General features: G+C 39.9%; 1 pseudogene; it reads right to left on the minus strand.

Moving 5' to 3' along the window:
* Positions 1–2,118: 2,118 nt before the first annotated feature.
* LOC146373236 (uncharacterized) lies at positions 2,119–16,536 on the minus strand (annotated as a pseudogene).
* Between the last annotated feature and the right edge of the window lie 1,928 nt (positions 16,537–18,464).

Genomic DNA, 18,464 nt, shown 5'->3' on the forward strand with positions numbered 1-18,464 from the left:
AAATCTCACAGTATGCAGACAACACCATACTGTATGTAGCAGACGATAATAGTGTAGTAGAAGCTCTTAAAATAGTAGAAGAATTCTCTTATGCCTCAGGATCAAAAGTAAATAAGAAATCACTATAAAAGCTTTTGGGTAAATGGGATTGGAGAAGGGATCAATATTTGTGATTTTACTTTATGCACTGGTCCTATGGAAGTTTTGGGTATCTCCTTTGGGAACCTCAAAGGGGATGCCCTACACAACTGGTCCAAAAGATTAGCTATGGCAAATAAATAAATAAATAAATAATAATAATAATAATAATATGGAAAGCCTGCAACCTTTCATTTACTGGCAAAGTACTGGTGATGAAAATAGATATACTTCCTACCCTGCTATACCTGGCTTACATATTCCCCATGCATGAAGCAGTTAGAAAAGAAACAATAAAAGGTCAATGTTTAGATTCTTTTGGGGTAGCTATGAATACATTAAATGGGACATTCTTTATCAATGTATAGAGAATGGTGGCAAAAATATTCCACACATCCCTTTAAAGTTGGATGCACTTTATTACGGCAACTTGTGCACCTAATTGTCTGAAAGATATTTGCATACATTTCAAGTGTGTCTCAGATTCTGATTTTCCATTCCCCTGCATTTTTTAATAACAAGAAATAACCAGATGACAAATCATATGACCCTTTAAGCTTTTTTGAATTTTCTGAGGTTCATGTTATAAAAATGATGATGTAAATTATTGATGTTCTTTTTATTTCTGTTTTTTCCCCTCTCTCTCTCTCTCTCTCTCTCTCTCTCTCTCTCTCTCTCTCATTTTCACTGGAAATGGAATTGTTGCTTTTGGGGTTGTATTATTGGCATTACTCTGTAATGTTACTTATTAAATTTATGAATTATTTATGAAAATTTAAAAAAAACTGTTCTTAATAAGAACGAAGAAACACTTTGTCGGCCAGTGGAATTGAGATGGTGGCCCGGACCAAAAAACACTTTAAGATTTGAGTTGAAGGACAAGACTGAAGAATCAATGGACAGACTGTCTTTTGGGAGAATGATTCTTTTCGAAGCAGATCAACACAGGAAATATATTGCTTACAACAGAGCTCTGCCAATAAGCACTACGATGTGACTTTTTTACCAACAATATGTCATGTACTGTGTGCGGGAGACAGGAAAGGAGGACCCAATATGCAGACTCACAGAAGCAAAAAGGAAATTCAAACTCAACTTTATTGGTGCATGGCAAAAAAAAAAACCTTAGAAAACTACCTAAACTGAGAACACAAATAACTTAACAGGCAGGTTTGCAGGCAGACAACACAGTGTGGAATGAGGGAGATTGCGACACAGAGCAAGTCAAACACAGGGCTTAAATACAAAGAGGGATAACGAGGGAAGGAGACACAGAAGGAAAGCACAGCTGGGAATAATCAAACATGACGAGACAAAGCAGATGCAAAACTGAAAACATTAACATAGGATGCAGACTGTCAAAGTAAAACACTATCTAAACCATGGGTGAAACAAAAACCAAACAAAAGACAAGTGCTAAACCTAACTCCCTAACTGAAAAAACAGTACAGATAATAATAAGGCAGTTCACCCCCTCTGCTTCAGTACCTTTTTACACGTGAAAAGTAACTACAATCTATTTACACAACTCAGCGATCCTCAGGGAACACACACACAAAAGTCATTGAGGGCTTCGGAGGCCAAGGACAGGTCTGCTGCTGCTGTCAATTGCTGCCCCGGGACAACTGCTGGAGAGGGTTTTTCAAATCAGCCACTTGATCAGGAAACCAATCAGCAGCTGCCAGCTCTCCAATCAGCAAGGACCTGCAAGTTCTTAAAAATTCAGAACACACAGAACAAAATCCAGCCACCGGGATTCAAATTATGGGTAGGTTCATAACAGCCAGACAATCAAGCATGAATAGAATAAGATGTATGCCGACATATGCTGAGAGGAGAGAAGCTGCAACTCAGGATAGTCACATTTTGGGGGCTTTAATCAACTTGGCCAGATTTTCAGAAATGAGAGCTACTCCGTCCAAAGTAGGATGGATGCCATCTCTCCTAACAAGACCAGGTTTCCTCAAGAAAGTTTCCCAATTATCTATAAAGCCCACATGTTGGAGACCACTCACACAGCCAGCAATTGAAGGAGAACATGTGGCTAAACATGTCACTCCTGGTCCGATTGAGGAGGGGACCAGAGAAAACTACAGAGTCCGACATTGTTTTGGCAAAGTTAAACACCAAAATTGATTTTAGTGACCTCCGACTGACATAACCGGGTGTCATTACTGCTGTCGTGAATTATAATTTTACTAAATTTACGTTTACCCTTAGCCAGCAGTTTTAAATTTCCCTCAATGTTGCCTGCTCTGGCCCTTGGAAGACAATTGACTATGGTTGCTGGTGTCTCTAGCTTCAGAACAGAATCGCCAATTACCAGAGTTTGACCCCTAACAGGTGTGTCGCTTAGTGGGGAAAAGCATTTTAGACACAGAACAGGTTGGTGGTGTACCTGGGGCTTCTGTTTAAGACTATGCTTCCTTGTTACCATCACCAAGCCATCCTGTTTCTCCTGCTGCTCGCAACAATCTGCTGGGGGCCAGCTAGTTGGGCCTACGCTACCTTCGGCAGCACCCGCTACAGGGGTCTGGGTAGCTACGGGCTTTTCAAAGGTGTGAAGCCAAGTCTCCAATTCAGTGATCCTGGCCTCCAGACCTGCAAGTATCACTACTGCTAAAAGAGGCTGAGGAATAACTAAACATCTGACAAAATGAGCAGGAAAGTGGAGGAGGGACAGGTGAAGAGGCCAGCTGCTAGCTAGTCAGCTACAAGCTAAGCTAAGCTAGCAAAACACTAAAGACACAGTGAATGAATACTTTGACTATAAATTAGCGAGTGAGTACACAAAGTCTGCTTCGGATGAAGCATGCAAAGATTACACTATAAAATAAGAACTTATTTAAAAGTTTTAATAAAATTGCTACACAGATAAGCTACACAAAAACACTACTGTGTGTTGGAACAGGAACAGGAAGTGATACTCTACTGCAGAGAGAGCGAACACCAAGTGACAGTGCCAACCAAAGGCAACACAAACCAGACACACAAAAGCGATCCCGGTTATACCTGGGAAAATAGCAGAGGAATGAGGAGTAAGCTGGATTACATTTTTTTTTAACTGGAAAAGATAACATTTTGTCCACAGAGATTTCTGTGGTTTTCTTTTTGGATCATAAATCATTATTGGTAGGTATAGTAGTGAAATCACCAGAATATGTAAAAGGATATTGGAAAATCCCAAAAGGTTGGTGCTGGTCATCTGGATGTAGTGTTTTCAGTCACTTCTTCAGTCTCAGCTGACTGCAGGTTTCCCCAACCTTATAAACAGTACATTGCACAATGACTGAAACTAGCACCACTGAGGGAACAGTGGGCTGGGGGGTCAGTTCCTTGATCATTAATATGCGAATTCTCATAACCATTGATGAAAGACCACTGACCAATAGCCATGAGTACCATTCACAGAGAGCTGGATCTTACAGATCTTACAATGTTGCAATCACAGCATTGTAAGATGGAAAATGAATAACAAAATATTAATGGTTAAAGATTTTAGGGATAGTTTTGAATCTTCATTTAAAGTATGGCTGGAAATGAAGGACCTATATATGAATCGGGTGGAGTGGTAAATTAAAGTGGATAAAACAGAACGAAGTGTTAAAATCTTTGCAAAATGAAATAGCGAACATATATATTGCCCAGAATTGCAGTAATAGCAAAATCGATAGAGATCACACAAAAATACTACAAAAAAAAGAAACAGCAAGAACTTTTAGAGAAAAGAGCAAAGGCCTTTATGCTAAAAATACAGAAAGAAAATTATATAGAAAGCCAAAAAATGCTCTGCCTATTTTATTAGAGAAGGTGAGAAGCAACGTGAAAGAAGGACAATAAAGAAATAGCAGTGAGAAGATGAAACTATAGTCAAGACACGAGAAGAATTATTAGAGACAGCTGCAGCATATTATGCACAACTCTTCCAAGAGGAGGATGCTGTTTTTAATATAGACTTACTTAGACTTAGATCTTCCTACGCCGTGCGGCGCATCGGGCAGCTAATGATCTCCATCTATGCCGGTCAGCAGTGACTGCTCAAGCTTCCCCATATGGAAAAGAAATAGTAAAAACTTATAAAAGACTTGTATAAGATGTGGCCTACTTCATATAGTGAATCATATAAGGCTTGTATGATTTACTCATGAAAGTGGCCACTTTCTTATTACTTTCATATATTGTTTTAGTAAGTATTCAAAACATACAAGTTTCATTTATATAATTTTTCAAGGGATCTTGTATCTGTTTTCACTCTTGTATGCTTTTCATAGAAGTTTCACACAAGACAGGTACAAACTTTATAAGATTTATATATATCTTTTCCATATGGGTCGTCCCAGGCAATGTCGACAGTTCTCAGATCATCCATAAACGTTCGACGCCATGTGATCTTTGGTCGGCCTTGCTTTCGCTTGCCAGTGCGTGGGACCCATGTAATGGCAATCTTGGCTGGGCGATAATTTTAATATAGGGGAGATGTTTATAAATTATTCAATTCAATTCAATTTTATTTATATAGCGCCAAATCACAACAAAAGTCGCCTCAAGGCGCTTCATAGATACAGAGAAAAACCCAACAATCATATGACCCCCTATGAGCAAGCACTTTGGCGACAGTGGGAAGGAAAAACTCCCTTTTAACAGGAAGAAACCTCCGGCAGAACCAGGCTCAGGGAGGGGCGGCCATCTGCTGCGACCGGTTGGGGTGAGAGAAGGAAGACAGGATAAAAGACATGCTGTGGAAGAGAGACAGAGGTTAATAACAGATATGATTCAATGCAGAGAGGTCTATTAATACATAGTGAGTGAGAAAGGTGACTGGAAAGGAAAAACTCAATGCATCTTGGGAATCCCCCGGCAGCCTACGTCTATTGCAGCATAACTAAGGGAGGATTCAGGGTCACCTGGTCCAGCCCTAACTATATGCTTTAGCAAAAAGGAAAGTTTTAAGCCTAATCTTAAAAGTAGAGATAGTTTCTGTCTCCCGAATCCAAACTGGAAGCTGGTTCCACAGAAGAGGGGCCTGAAAACTGAAGGCTCTGCCTCCCATTCTACTTTTAAATACTCTAGGAACAACAAGTAGGCCTGCAGAGCAAGAGCGAAGTGCTCTAATAGGGTGATATGGTACTACAAGGTCATTAAGATAAGATGGGGCCTGATTATTTAAGACCTTGTATGTGAGGAGCAGGATTTTGAATTCAATTCTGGATTTAACAGGAAGCCAATGAAGGGAAGCCAAAACAGGAGAAATATGCTCTCTCCTTCTAGTCCCTGTCAGTACTCTTGCTGCAGCATTTTGGATTAGCTGAAGGCTTTTCAGTGAGTTTTTTGGACATCCTAATAATAATGAATTACAGTAGTCCAGCCTGGAAGTAATAAATGCATGAACTAGTTTTTCAGCGTCACTCTGAGACAGGATATTTCTAATTTTAGAGATGTTGCGCAAATGGAAGAAAGCAGTCTTACATATTTGTTTAATATGTGCGTTGAAGGACATGTCCTGGTCAAAAATGACTCCAAGGTTCCTCACAGCGTTACTGGAGGCCAAGGTAATGCCATCCAGAGTATGAATCTGGTTAGATACCATATTTCTAAGATTTTCAGGGCCGAGTACAATAACCTCAGTTTTATCTGAATTAAGAAGCAGAAAGTTAGCGGCCATCCAGGTCTTTATGTCTTTAAGACATTCCTGCAGTTTAACTAATTGGTGTGTGTTATCTGGCTTCATGGACAGATAGAGCTGGGTGTCATCTGCATAGCAGTGAAAATGTATGCTATGTCTTCTAATGATGCTGCCTAAGGGAAGCATGTATAATGTAAACAGAATTGGTCCTAGCACTGAACCCTGTGGAACTCCATAATTGACCTCAGTGTGTGAAGAGGACTCTCCATTTACATGCACAAATTGGAGTCTATTAGATAGATATGATACAAACCACTGCAGTGCAGTACCTGTAATACCTACAGCATGTTCTAATCGCTCTAATAGGATATTATGGTCGACAGTATCGAACGCTGCACTGAGGTCTAGCAGGACAAGCACAGAGATGAGTCCACTGTCAGAGGCCATAAGAAGATCATTTGTAACCTTCACTAAAGCTGTTTCTGTGCTGTGATGAGCTCTGAAACCTGACTGAAACTCTTCAAATAAACCATTCCTCTGCAGATGATCTGTTAGCTGTTTGACAACTACTCTTTCAAGGATTTTTGATATGAAAGGAAGGTTGGAGATTGGCCTATAATTAGCTAAGACTGCTGGGTCTAGAGATGGCTTTTTGAGTAAAGGTTTAACCACAGCCAGCTTGAAGACCTGTGGTACATAGCCGATTATTAGAGATAGGTTGATCATATTTAAGATCGAAGAATTAATCAATGGCAGGACTTCTTTGAGCAGTTTTGTAGGAATGGGGTCTAAAAGACACGTTGATGGTTTGGAGGAAGTAATTATTGAAGTTAACTCAGAAAGATCAATTGGAGAAAAAGAGTCTAACTTAACATCAATGGTACTAAGAGTAGCTGTAGATAATATTACATCTGTGGGATGATTACTGGTAATTTTTTCTCTAATGATAAAAATTTTATTTGTGAAGAAGTTCATGAAGTCATTACTAGTTAACGTTAAAGGGATGGTTGGCTCAACAGAGCTCTGACTCTTTGTCAGCCTGGCTACAGTGCTGAAGAGAAACCTGGGGTTGTTCTTATTTTCTTCAATCAGTGATGAATAGTAAGATGTTCTGGCTTTGCGGAGGGCTTTCTTATAAAGCAGCAAACTATTTCTCCAGGCTAAATGATGATCCTCTAAATTTGTGACACGCCATTTCCTCTCCAGATTACGAGTCATCTGCTTTAGGGTACGTGTTTGAGAATTATACCACGGAGTCAGGTACTTCTGATTAGAGACCTTAGTTTTCACTGGAGCTACAGTATCCAGAGTCGTACGTAGTGAGGAGGTGAAATTATTAACAAGATAATCGACCTCTGTTGGGGTAGCGTTCAGATAGCTGCTCTGCTCTGTGTTGGTACAGGGCATTGAAGATGATAACAGTGGGTGGATTATATTCTTAAACTTAGTTACAGCGCTTTCAGAAAGACATCTACTTTGATAAAATCTACTCTCCACTGCTGTGTAATCAATTATTGTAAATGTAAATGTTATCAGGAAATGATCAGACAGGAGAGGGTTTTCAGGAAACACTGTTAAATGTTCAGTTTCTATGCCATATGTTAAAACAAGATCTAGAGTGTGATTAAAGTGGTGGGTGGGTTCTTTTACATTTTGAGAGAAGCCAATTGAGTCTAATAACAGACTAAATGCCATGTTGAGGCTGTCATTTTTAGCATCTACATGGATGTTAAAATCACCCACAATAATTATTTTATTTGAGCTCAGAACTAAATTAGATATAAAGTCTGAGAAATCAGACAGAAACTCTGTGTAAGGCCCAGGTGGACGATAGATGATAACAAGTAAGACTGGTTTCTGAGTTTCACAGCTGGGGTGGACAATGTTAAGCATCAGGCTTTCAAATGAATTAAAAGTCTGTCTTGGTCTTTCATTAATTAATAGGCTGGTGTGAAAAATTGCTGCCACACCGCCCCCTCGGCCTGTGCTTCGAGGTTTCTGGTAGTTAGAATGACTCGGGGGTGTTGATTCATTTAAACTAACATAATCATCCTGCTGCAACCAGGTTTCTGTAAGGCAGAGTAAATCAATTTGTTGATCAATTATTAAGTCATGTACTAACAGAGACTTGGAGGAGAGAGACCTAATATTTAATAATCCACATTTCACTGTTTTACTCTTTGGTTCAGATGTGGATACTGTATTGTTCTTTCTTTTTGATTGTTTATGTTTAAGTTGTTTGTTGCTGGTTTTTAGTTTGTTTTTTGTCTTTTTGGAAGCTGACACAGTCTCTATGGAGATGGGTTTTTGGGGGGGTAGCAGGAGGAGAGAAGCTGCAGAGAGGCGTGTAAGACTGCAACTCTGCTTCCTGGTCCCAACTCTGGATAGTCATATTTTGGGGGGTTTAATAAATTTGTCCATATTTCTAGAAATGAGAGCTGCTCCATCCAAAGTGGGATGGATGCCGTCTCTCCTAACAAGACCAGGTTTCCTCCAGAAGGTTTGCCAATTATCTATGAAGCCCACATCGTTTCTGGGACACCACTCAGACAGCCAGCAATTTAAGGAGAACATGCGGCTAAACATGTCACTCCTGGTCTGATTGGGGAGTTATGCAGATAAAACAATACCACTGGAAATAAGAAATGCTTTAGAGCAGTGGTTCCCAAACTTTTTTTGCTGGGCCCCCCTTTGTTTTACAAGAAAAATGTTCGCGCCCCCCCGCGTGCACGCACGCAAGCACACACACATCCTCCACACACCCATATTTTGCTCCATTGTGGTTTATGTCACACCTCAAACATTTAGTAAAATATTAAGCAAATACAAGTAATAAATTACAGGTAGTAAGAAAATAAACTACTAACTCTTTTACGCTACGTCCGCACCTACACAGGTATTTTTGAAAATGCAGCTGTTTCGTCCACACGTAAACGGCGTTTCGAATCACCGAAAACTGAGATTTTTTTAAAACTCCTTTTTTGTGTTTACGTGTGGACGAGGAATACAGAGTTCGTCACGCAACGTCAAAGGTATGTGCCTTTTTTCACGTCACGCTGTGCGCCACGTTATTGTTTACATGAGATGAATTGCAGAATGGCAGATAGAGACAAAATACTGTTAATCTGACTATCTGCAGGTTTTACACGCTTACATACACACACGCTTACATACACCATTTACAAAGGCAGAGGCGTCACGATGTGATTATTTTACTGTAGTTGTTTTTTTTTCCTGTGTAATAATATTCAACATTGCTATCAATACATTTTTCAAAAAATGCCTCTCTGTGCAAAATAGGTTTAAAAACATAAACAGCTGTGGGATCCTGTTTGTCCATGATTTGAACCGGGGGAACAAATCGTGGCAGGATCAGCCTGATATTATTTGTATCCCACTGTAACTTTACTGTATAAAGTATAGTATAGTATGTATATCTCCAAAATGTCAGGAATAGTTAGTCATTACAAGAAGTGTTTGTGAACTAAATCACGAATGTGGGATACTGTTTGTCCCTGATTTAAAAAGCCCAGCGCTGCTCCCACTAAGGGAAAAGCAATTCTGCAGGGGAGACCTACCTCGGCACTTGTGCAGGTGAAATCAAAGGGAAGATATGCTTCACCATATTTTCTAGTCTTTGGCTTAGAATGAAGTTGGTTTGGAAACGTATTCAGCTATGCTTCATCTCCTGCTTTGCGTTTCTGTAGGCGCCCTGTGCTAGCAGAGTCCAAGAGTTTTGTTTTTTTTCCCCCCTTTTCATCCCGCGCCCCCCCGAGGGGGCGGGCCCCACACTTTGGGAAGGTCTGCTTTAGAGGAAGAGATAACTTTTGAAGAACTATATGATGTTAAAAACAAAGGACAGGAAAGTGCTGGGGTAGATGGCCTGATGAAGGAATTTTATATGACCTTTTGGAATATATTAGGAGGGCATTTAAAAGAAGTGGTTAGTGAAATAGATAAGACAGGGAAAATGGGTAAGAATATGCAAACAGGTGCGGTTTTGTTGCTATATAAGAAAGGAGACCCAAAACTGCTTGCTAATTATGGCCCATTAATGATGCTGTATGTTGATTATAAGAGACTGAGCAAAGTAGTAGCCAACCGCATGGCTGTAGCTTTGCCACATATTTTGGATTTAGATCAAACATGCGGAGTTCAGGGTAAGAATATATCATGGAATATACCGTTACATAGATTGGCCTATATAGAAGATAGGCACTTGGCAGCTATATGTATTAGTTTGATATAGTTGACCAGAAAGTCATCGATTGCTAATAGAATGAAAAGGTTAAATAAATCGTCAGATAGTAAAAGAGTATTAAATCTCCAAGGGGGGCAAGAGCGAGGTCTACCAATGAAGTTTTTATCAAGGCTTAGCAGAGCATGTTCTGAAATATTGATTGGGTAGTATTCAGAAGACTTGACTTTATGCATTAGAGAACTATCAACAAAAAAATTATCTATATGGGAATAGAATTGGTGTACCTCAGAGGAATAAAAATACTTTTTTGTTTGTGGATTATGTGTCCTCCAAGGATCTACAAACCCATTCTGAGACATGAAGTCCAAGACTGATTTTGACATAGAGGACTGAGGAAAGACACGAGGTGAGGAGCCGGCTAATGTCGGGCTCATTACACAATTTAACTCCCCAGTGAGAATTAGACAATTGGTAGAAGAGTGCTAATTAGGTTATTTGTAAAATCTGGGTTATCAAAATTTGGAACAAAAAGTTTAACTACTAAAACAGGAGTGTGAAATAGAGTACTAGTGATTATAAGGAATCTTCCTTTTTTTTTTATCCTTTATTGTTTTGGAAACTGTAAAATGAACCTTCTTACTAATTAAAATGGCTACTCCTCTGGCTTTAGAGTTAAAGGCTGAATGAAAGATCTCCCCAACCCACGAATACTTAAGCTTGAAATGATGTGTATCCTGCAGGTGTGTTTCTTGTAAAAAAAATTATATCTGGATTTTTTCACATTTTTCACGCTTCAGACCACCCATCCATCCCTCCCCTTGCTTGCACTCTGTCCTTCCCCAAATGAAGGAACGGTACAGAGTCAATGACAAACTTGTGCTTACAGTTAAATAGCGCAATAGGAAAAAAAAACACTTCTAAGTGCTGGGTGAATTCTGCAGAACTAGACAAGTAGTATAAAAGGAAAATATACGATAGGCAGTATTCTCAAGAACCAAGAATGCCTGCCGTGAAAGTACTGTGTTTAAGTTAAACCCATAAGGAACAAACATTTAAAAACTGACCCATATATTTTTTTGAACATCAAAGAATAGCTTACCCAAGAGAAAGAAAAATACACTCCTCAAAAGTATAAACCAGAAACCTCGACAGTTCCCCTAGGTATATTTTTCTTACTTGGTTATCATCTTAATGTAAGTTTTGGCCTCCTCTGTAGAGGTAAAACCCAGTGTGACCCCATCACGAGTAATCCGCAGCCAGGCTGGGTGGAGCAGTGGGAACCGGACCCCTTCAATTCCTCAGAGCTGGCGGCAGCAGTCTGTGAAGGCCGCACATGCTTGCGCCGTCTTGGCGGCCTAATTGGGGAAAACCGAGTCGGTCAAATTGTTCACCTTAATCCACTGAAGCTCCCTTGCCCTCGACAGGATTTTAACACAGTCAGTATAGTAATGTAGTTTCACTACTATGGCACGGGGCTGCTCACCTGTCTTAGGGTTGGGAGGCAGAGTACGGTGAACGTGATCTAGCAGCGCCTCCTCGGCGAGGTCAAAGGCCTCCTTTAATTGAAAAAACAGCCAACTCTGCAGTAGCTCACTACTACTACTCACACCAAACTGCCAGTAGCTGGAAATCAATTTTACTCCCTTTAAACAGAATAAAAAGTCTTTTGCAAGTTGACTTGGAATAATGTTAAAAAGATTTGGCATGGCAAATTGTTCTGGAATGTTTACCCACAAGAACATTCCTAAAAAGGAGGGAGTCCACAAGAAGTTTTCAATGCCCCACAGGAAAGTGTGGAGAGGATGAGATGGTCATAAATGTGATTTAACGTATGAAAGAATAGCACATGGTCTTGTGGCGGGGCGTGGTCTGCGGTGCTGCTGCAGGGGAGATGGACACACCTGCATGACATCTGCAATCACACCTCACCAGCTTTAACATCTGTACCAGGTCCTGAAATTGGTTGGAGAGGGACAAAAAGGAAGAAAAATGGAGACACAACAGACCCGTCTAATTTTAGACCCATTAGTTTGCTTAGTATGGATTAGAAAATACTAACCATCCAGGTTAGTACTTGAGCTTGCTAACATCGTTCTTCAAGACTTTCTTGTAACTCCCTTGTACAATAATGACTACCAGACTGTAACAGTCCACACGGACAATCCGTGGATGTCCGAAAAGACAATACAATATTTTTTAGGGACATTTGTAACTGTGCTACCCAGAGTCAAGGAGATCAAAGTCGCATTGGGAATATGGACAGGGAAAAGACAATTTAGAATTAAATTAAAGGAAGACCCAACTGGTTATGAAAGACATTGTCACCCACCTGCATGTTTCACTATTCGGGCAGATTGGGGGATTCATTATGTCAATTAATTTTTTAGAAATGCAGTACATATGGACATACAGAAGATGCATGTAGCCAGGTGTGTTGCTGAAGTTGTAATGCACTGGGACACAACGTAAGAGACTACAATGAATTAAGGAAATATCATTTATGTAATGCAGAATCTCACTTGGCTAAAAACTGTCCCAAACCTCGATCCCATGCAGTTGTTCTTAGGAACAATACTTTCGCCAGCAGCCAAGAAACAAAGAGGACCTTTGAAATAAAAGATACCAATGATGCTGCAGTCAGTATTTCTCACTTTTTTCTCACTGGAATGCCTTAGCAACCCCCCAAGCTTACTAATTGATGAAGGAGCAAGATGAACATTGGCATCCTTTGTAGTTTTTTTTTTTTAATTGTCTTTTGATATTTTTGTAAGAAGCATTTTCTAAACTACATTCATAATAACCATGATGGATTTTAAAATTATGACCTGTTAAGAGGAGGAGCAGTCTTTACTTACTTAACAACTTGTAATTTTGACAAACTCATGTTTATCAAGGAATGGATCAAGGGAGAGTCCAAATGGCATGTGGGGTGGGTACATTGCAGTGCAGACACTCAGTTGATAATTGCACACAGGTTTGTTGCCAAAACTGCAACACTCTACAGGCTTTGTGTTATGCTCTAAAGAGTTAAGGAAATGTACTTTATGCTGAATCTCATTTGGTCAAGAACTGCCTGAAACCCTGACTTTATGCAACTTTTTTGAGGGAAGGGATTTTGGCAGATGGCAGTGAAACAAGTGAAACTGAAAAAGATTTCTGTTCTCTTGAAAGAGACAGAGTGGCACAGGTGGGGAAAATGAGTGTGTCAATTAGCAATTAGGAAAAGAAAAAAGACAGTTGTGGAAAAGTAGTGGCATGTAGTCAGTGTGGCCACGCAATATGTATGTAAAGAGGAGGCAAGGTTGAGTGTATGTGAGGACAAGGAGTCAGAGAGAGACCAGTGATGTGACGACCCACTCCACATTGCCTTTTTTTTTTTTAGCCTGTTTGTGTGTCTAATTTGCAGGCATTGGAGGGGTGGAAGGGCTGATTCCCAATCAGTGACAATGGCAACACCTGGGCCCTGTGCTCTCTAACAGCCATAAGCAGTCAGTTGCTGGGTGCTGCTTTACTTTGAGACACCTTTGCCTTTGGTTTGGTTCTGCACTAAGCAACATTGCGTACGCCATTCTTCCACCCATGCACGCATCTATACCACAGATTGTACTGACCACACACTCCAGGGTTTGTGTAAGGCTTTGTTTTTGTTTCTTTTATTTGAAATAAATTTTTGAATGATACTTGGTGAGGTAGTGTAGTTCAAGCGGTAAGGAAGTTGAGAAGTAGACAGCATCTACTTCTCAACTTCAGCATCGATTTCACAGGTCTTTCCTCCCCACTGCTGTCAGACTCCACAACAAAGACTTTGCAGCTGATCGAACACACAAACCCACACATGTGCAATAAGACTAAGTGCAATATTCTTTTTCTGACAAAATTGTATTTTTACTCAGTTGTATATAGCATTTGTATTCTATTTTTATCCTATTGAATATTTTATTTTATTTTATTCTTTTCTATTCTGTACAGTTGTGTACAGTATCTTATTCTTATTGTATTCCAGTGTTATCTAATTTTTGCTATATAACTGTGCACTGTTCACTTTCTGCTGTAACAAAACAAATTTCTCACGTGTGGGACTAATAAAGGTGATCTTATCAGCAGACTGGTCAAATTTCTTCTTAGTGTATTTTATTTTCTGGCATCTCCATTCTGCCATCTCATTTTGTACAATTTTTTTTTACACGCACCTGAACCTCATTAGTCGCTACCATTAAGAAATAGGTTAGATCAAACAACACAATCTAAAAAAGAAACAAGAATAAGAATATTCATCTAATTTACACAACTAAATGGTTTGAAAAGTAAAACACTTCATACAGTAAAACTCAAAAGGTTACTTTAAAGAAAATAAACAATACTATGCAAAAAGGAAAAACCCTTCATTTGGTTGCACCCAGTGATGCTATCAATGACATCATGAACCTATACAAACAGGAAGTGCTGGGCCAGCCCCTCCGATACATCATGTACTTAGCAATTAACCACTAGAGAGCTGGACCGGTATGTTTATAAATCATATTATATTGGGCAAATCTCTTACATATTTGGACCTGAGGAAAGAATTGATTGTGAACTGGGAGGGGAAAATGCTTAAAACTATAAACTTCGATAAACTCTTAAAGTAAACACACGATGCATTTAAGGTTATCCTGTTTGGTTTTTATTTAAGAAAAGAATTTGTTCCACTGTGTGAGGCCTGAGTCTGTTTCTTGGATGTAATTTCTCCTGCCTTAGAGAAAATCCTCTCACATGGAACAGATGATGCTGGAGTGCACAGAAACTGCAACGCAAGTTTGTACAGATGGGGGTATACAGTCTTCCTGGTTGCCCAGAAGTAGAGTGGATCCTCTGTCCGGGGAATCAAAGGATCTGCCATGTACCTCTGTACGTCCACTGTGGTATCTATGGTAGCATTCCTTGCCTGCCTCTCCGCCACATGGCTTCTCACAGATCCCACAGACCATCACCTAAAAAAACATAAATTAAATGGCTGCACATTTTGTAGAATAACAAAGATTTTTTATTTATTTATTACATTAAAATTGAAGTGTCAAATGTAAGTGTCTCTGAAGATATTTAATGATATTTATATTTTGAAAAGCAGATTTTAGTTTTGTTGAGACATTTTATATTTAAATATTTTCAACAACAGAATTAAAACTGTAAGACATTAAAGCAAATTCTTACAATTGAGACATTTTAACCCTCTCAGGCTCACATTAAACTTTTTGTTGCTAATGCACAACCAAGTCCTGCAGTGGTACTTCTGAGTAAAAAAAACTCATAAAATATGTATGTGGGGTAATCAGGTTGTTAGTTTTTAACTGTTGCAAATCGGCAACGCCTGCCTTGAGAGGGTTAAGAATATGCTGGAACCCTGTCAATGTGTTATGCACTTCAGGTCAACAAAAGTTACACCTGACTGAGTTGCAGAACCAGCTGCTGGCTCTGGCTGTGAGGAGGTAGATGGGGCAGGAGGGACAGACATCGTTTGGTATTTTTGGTTTTCAATGATGGTGGCACCTTCTGCAGAAGTCCACAGCCTTGAATCTTGAATCAAGCAGTGTAGCATTGGTCATCGCACTCATTAACAGTCAGTGACAAACAGTCACCTAGCATTGTCACAAGGTTGATGCACAGCTGGTGGGCTTTGTCCTCCAGGACTTGGGGTTGCTTTTTAGCGATTATATACCGCAGCATGTAGACAAGTGGAATGACCTTGGACCCAGATACTCTCTTCTCTCCAGACAGTTTAGTAGTGGCCGTGTAAAATGGACAAAGCACCCCCAGGCACTCTTCAACTAAGTGGTACTTCTCGGCAGTGATGGGTGTGAGACCCGTTCTCATTGAGACAAGGGTAGCACTAACTGACTCTCTTTCTCATACAGACACTGCAGCATGGTATATGTGCTGTTTCACCAGGTGTCCACCTCCTGAAGGAGCTTTAGATGTGGTCTCCCCATCTGCTGCTGCATTTGTCAGAGCTTATCCTTTGCTGTTGTGCTAGATCGGAAATGGCTTACTATTTTTTGAGCCTTGACCTCTGATCTCCTCAAGTCCAGGTGTGTTATCAATTGATTTTCTCAGAATTAGGTTCAAAGTATGTGCAATGCACTTTGTGTGGCACACTTTCAATATTTTTGAAGATGAAATCATGTTTGGTTCTGCATCAGTGACAAGGCATCTGATCTTATTTTGGATGCACCAATCCTCCATCAAAGCCTTTTTTCCCTCAGAAATATTTTCTGCTGTATGTGTCTTCGGAAAATGTCCCACTCCTAGCAAAACTGTGGACGGTGTATCTTGTTCACAGCCAAGTAGGTATCCATATAAATAGATGCCCACATGTCACTGGTGAGACTCACAGCTGTAGCCTTCTCCACTTCTCTCTTCGCTTCCTCCTTTTCCTCCTTGAACTTTAACGCCACTGTTTCCTTTAGAGCTTTTCTGGTGAGAATTGTGTAGGCTGGGTCCAACACACCAACAAACTGGGCTGCGAGTCCTTCACAATCCTGTTCACCAAAGCAGCAGCAACCATCTGCTGTCTGGTCTGAGTGGGCTCTGGGTTCATGATCCCTTCAAAAAACAAAAACAAAAACATTTGAATATGAGTATAAAAATGTGCTTAACTGTCTTGTGTAAGTTGATTAGGCTTTAATGCCGTTATTCACAGCTAGTTCAATAGTCATAAATTATGTTGTGATGTCAGACCCCTCCCAAGAAGTCACAACACAGCTTATGTGGTGACAGCACTTTTATTGTAACAATAGTCCAACTGTGAAACCACAGTTGGTGTGGGACACATTTGATGTCACTTGGGTTCACTGACTGCTTGGGTTCGCTGTCAGTCTACTCCAAGAGGGGACAGCATTGTGCTTGGCACGGAAATGCCTCAGCATCGATGAGGTGTTGTTGTTGTAGGCCAGCTGCTCTTCACAGACCAAGCACTGGACCTAAATAGTACATGAAGTAATTTCACTCTTATTTGTACACAGATACAAATGTATACCGTATTTTTCATACATAACGCGCACCGGATTATAAGGCACATTAAGCGAAACATCCCATGTTGTTGCAGTATACTAATGACTAACCTCGTACTGTGGATGGATTATCTCAGTTGTTCTCCTGAATGAAGTTTGGTCTGTTTACAGCATCCTGCCATGCGATTGCATTTGTCCCTAACCATCAGGAACCATCACGTTATCTTTTATCGAGTGGAAAAAAAGTTAGCGTTCATCCTCCAGCTTCACTGTGTTTCTGTTATTCTAATAGAGCTGTGTCGCTAGCAATCACATAGCACATCATTATATTCCAGCTAGCCCAACTTCAGTAACCCTACAAAAGTCACTGTTGTTTAGTTTTCTGTCTTCATTCATGAAGCAGACAGAGTTTTGGACCCAGGTTACTCTGACTCCTGACTACGGTAGCCGTAATGCTCCGACAATCAAGCAGTGTGGCTTCGTAGCTTACCAAAGTCATACTAAAACATTTTTGGATAGATTTTTGAGCGCCGTGTACCACATAAAATCGGTTCGAGGTCAGTAAGCACAACTAGAATTCATACATAAGGTGCACCAGTTTTTCACCTTTTCACATAAAATAAACAAACACAAAACAAAGGCAAACAAGAACAGAAAACTGCCAAACCTGCCCGACTGACCGACATCAACTCAAAATTATCCCACATGGAAGAACATCCTCTCTTCCTTGCTGGCTCCATATCTCTAAGTACAATGATCTGTGGTTCGCTAGCTCTCTCCATCAAAACACTCCAAATCCTGCAAATGATTCACTTCCTTATATCCGATTTAATTAGGTACCGAAGCAGTTACGTTCGAAATGAAGCTTTGGACGTCACTGATAACGAGACTCTGGCTAAACAAATAAAGCCTCAACACAGTGCTTCTGAAGCAGTGTGTTGGGGGTTTTTTTGACACACGCGGAGTGTAAGCTTCAAGTGAGCCATCGCTATTCAGCAGAATTTGCTTTAAAAAATATGCATGGATGTAAACTGTAACATAGTGCTACCACAAACAAACCCGGGATAGTATGTAGAGCAAAGTTACAACAGCAATGTCTAAACTAAAGCATTATAGCAAACTAAAATAACATGGGATAAATTAGAAATATGTTTAAAGGGACAAGTGGTAAATAAATACAATCCTAACCAGTTTGTCACATACTTGTATGTATTTCCGGGTTTTTTGTCATGGCCATGTGGCCCAGTTTAGGACAGTGGCCATAAGCAAATCTAAAATATTGTCTGCTTATATCACCGATTTTTTTGTTTATTATTACTTTTTTTTGTTTCATAAGTCAATATTTATAAGCATGGAGGCAAATTTGCCAAAATATAGTAAAAGTTATTTTAAGTTAAATAACACTATTTGTAGAGATTGTTTTTTTTCAGGTGTAGTTTTGAGGACTGGTTAGAGGTGAAGAATTCATACTTCAACCTTGTAGATTAGTGGAAAGACACAAAATGAAGAATAAAAT

The sequence above is a fragment of the Perissodus microlepis genome, chromosome 14 (genome assembly GCF_051167445.1).
Source record: "Perissodus microlepis isolate ML-2025 ecotype Zambia chromosome 14, ASM5116744v1, whole genome shotgun sequence".
Taxonomy (NCBI): Eukaryota; Metazoa; Chordata; class Actinopteri; order Cichliformes; family Cichlidae; genus Perissodus; species Perissodus microlepis.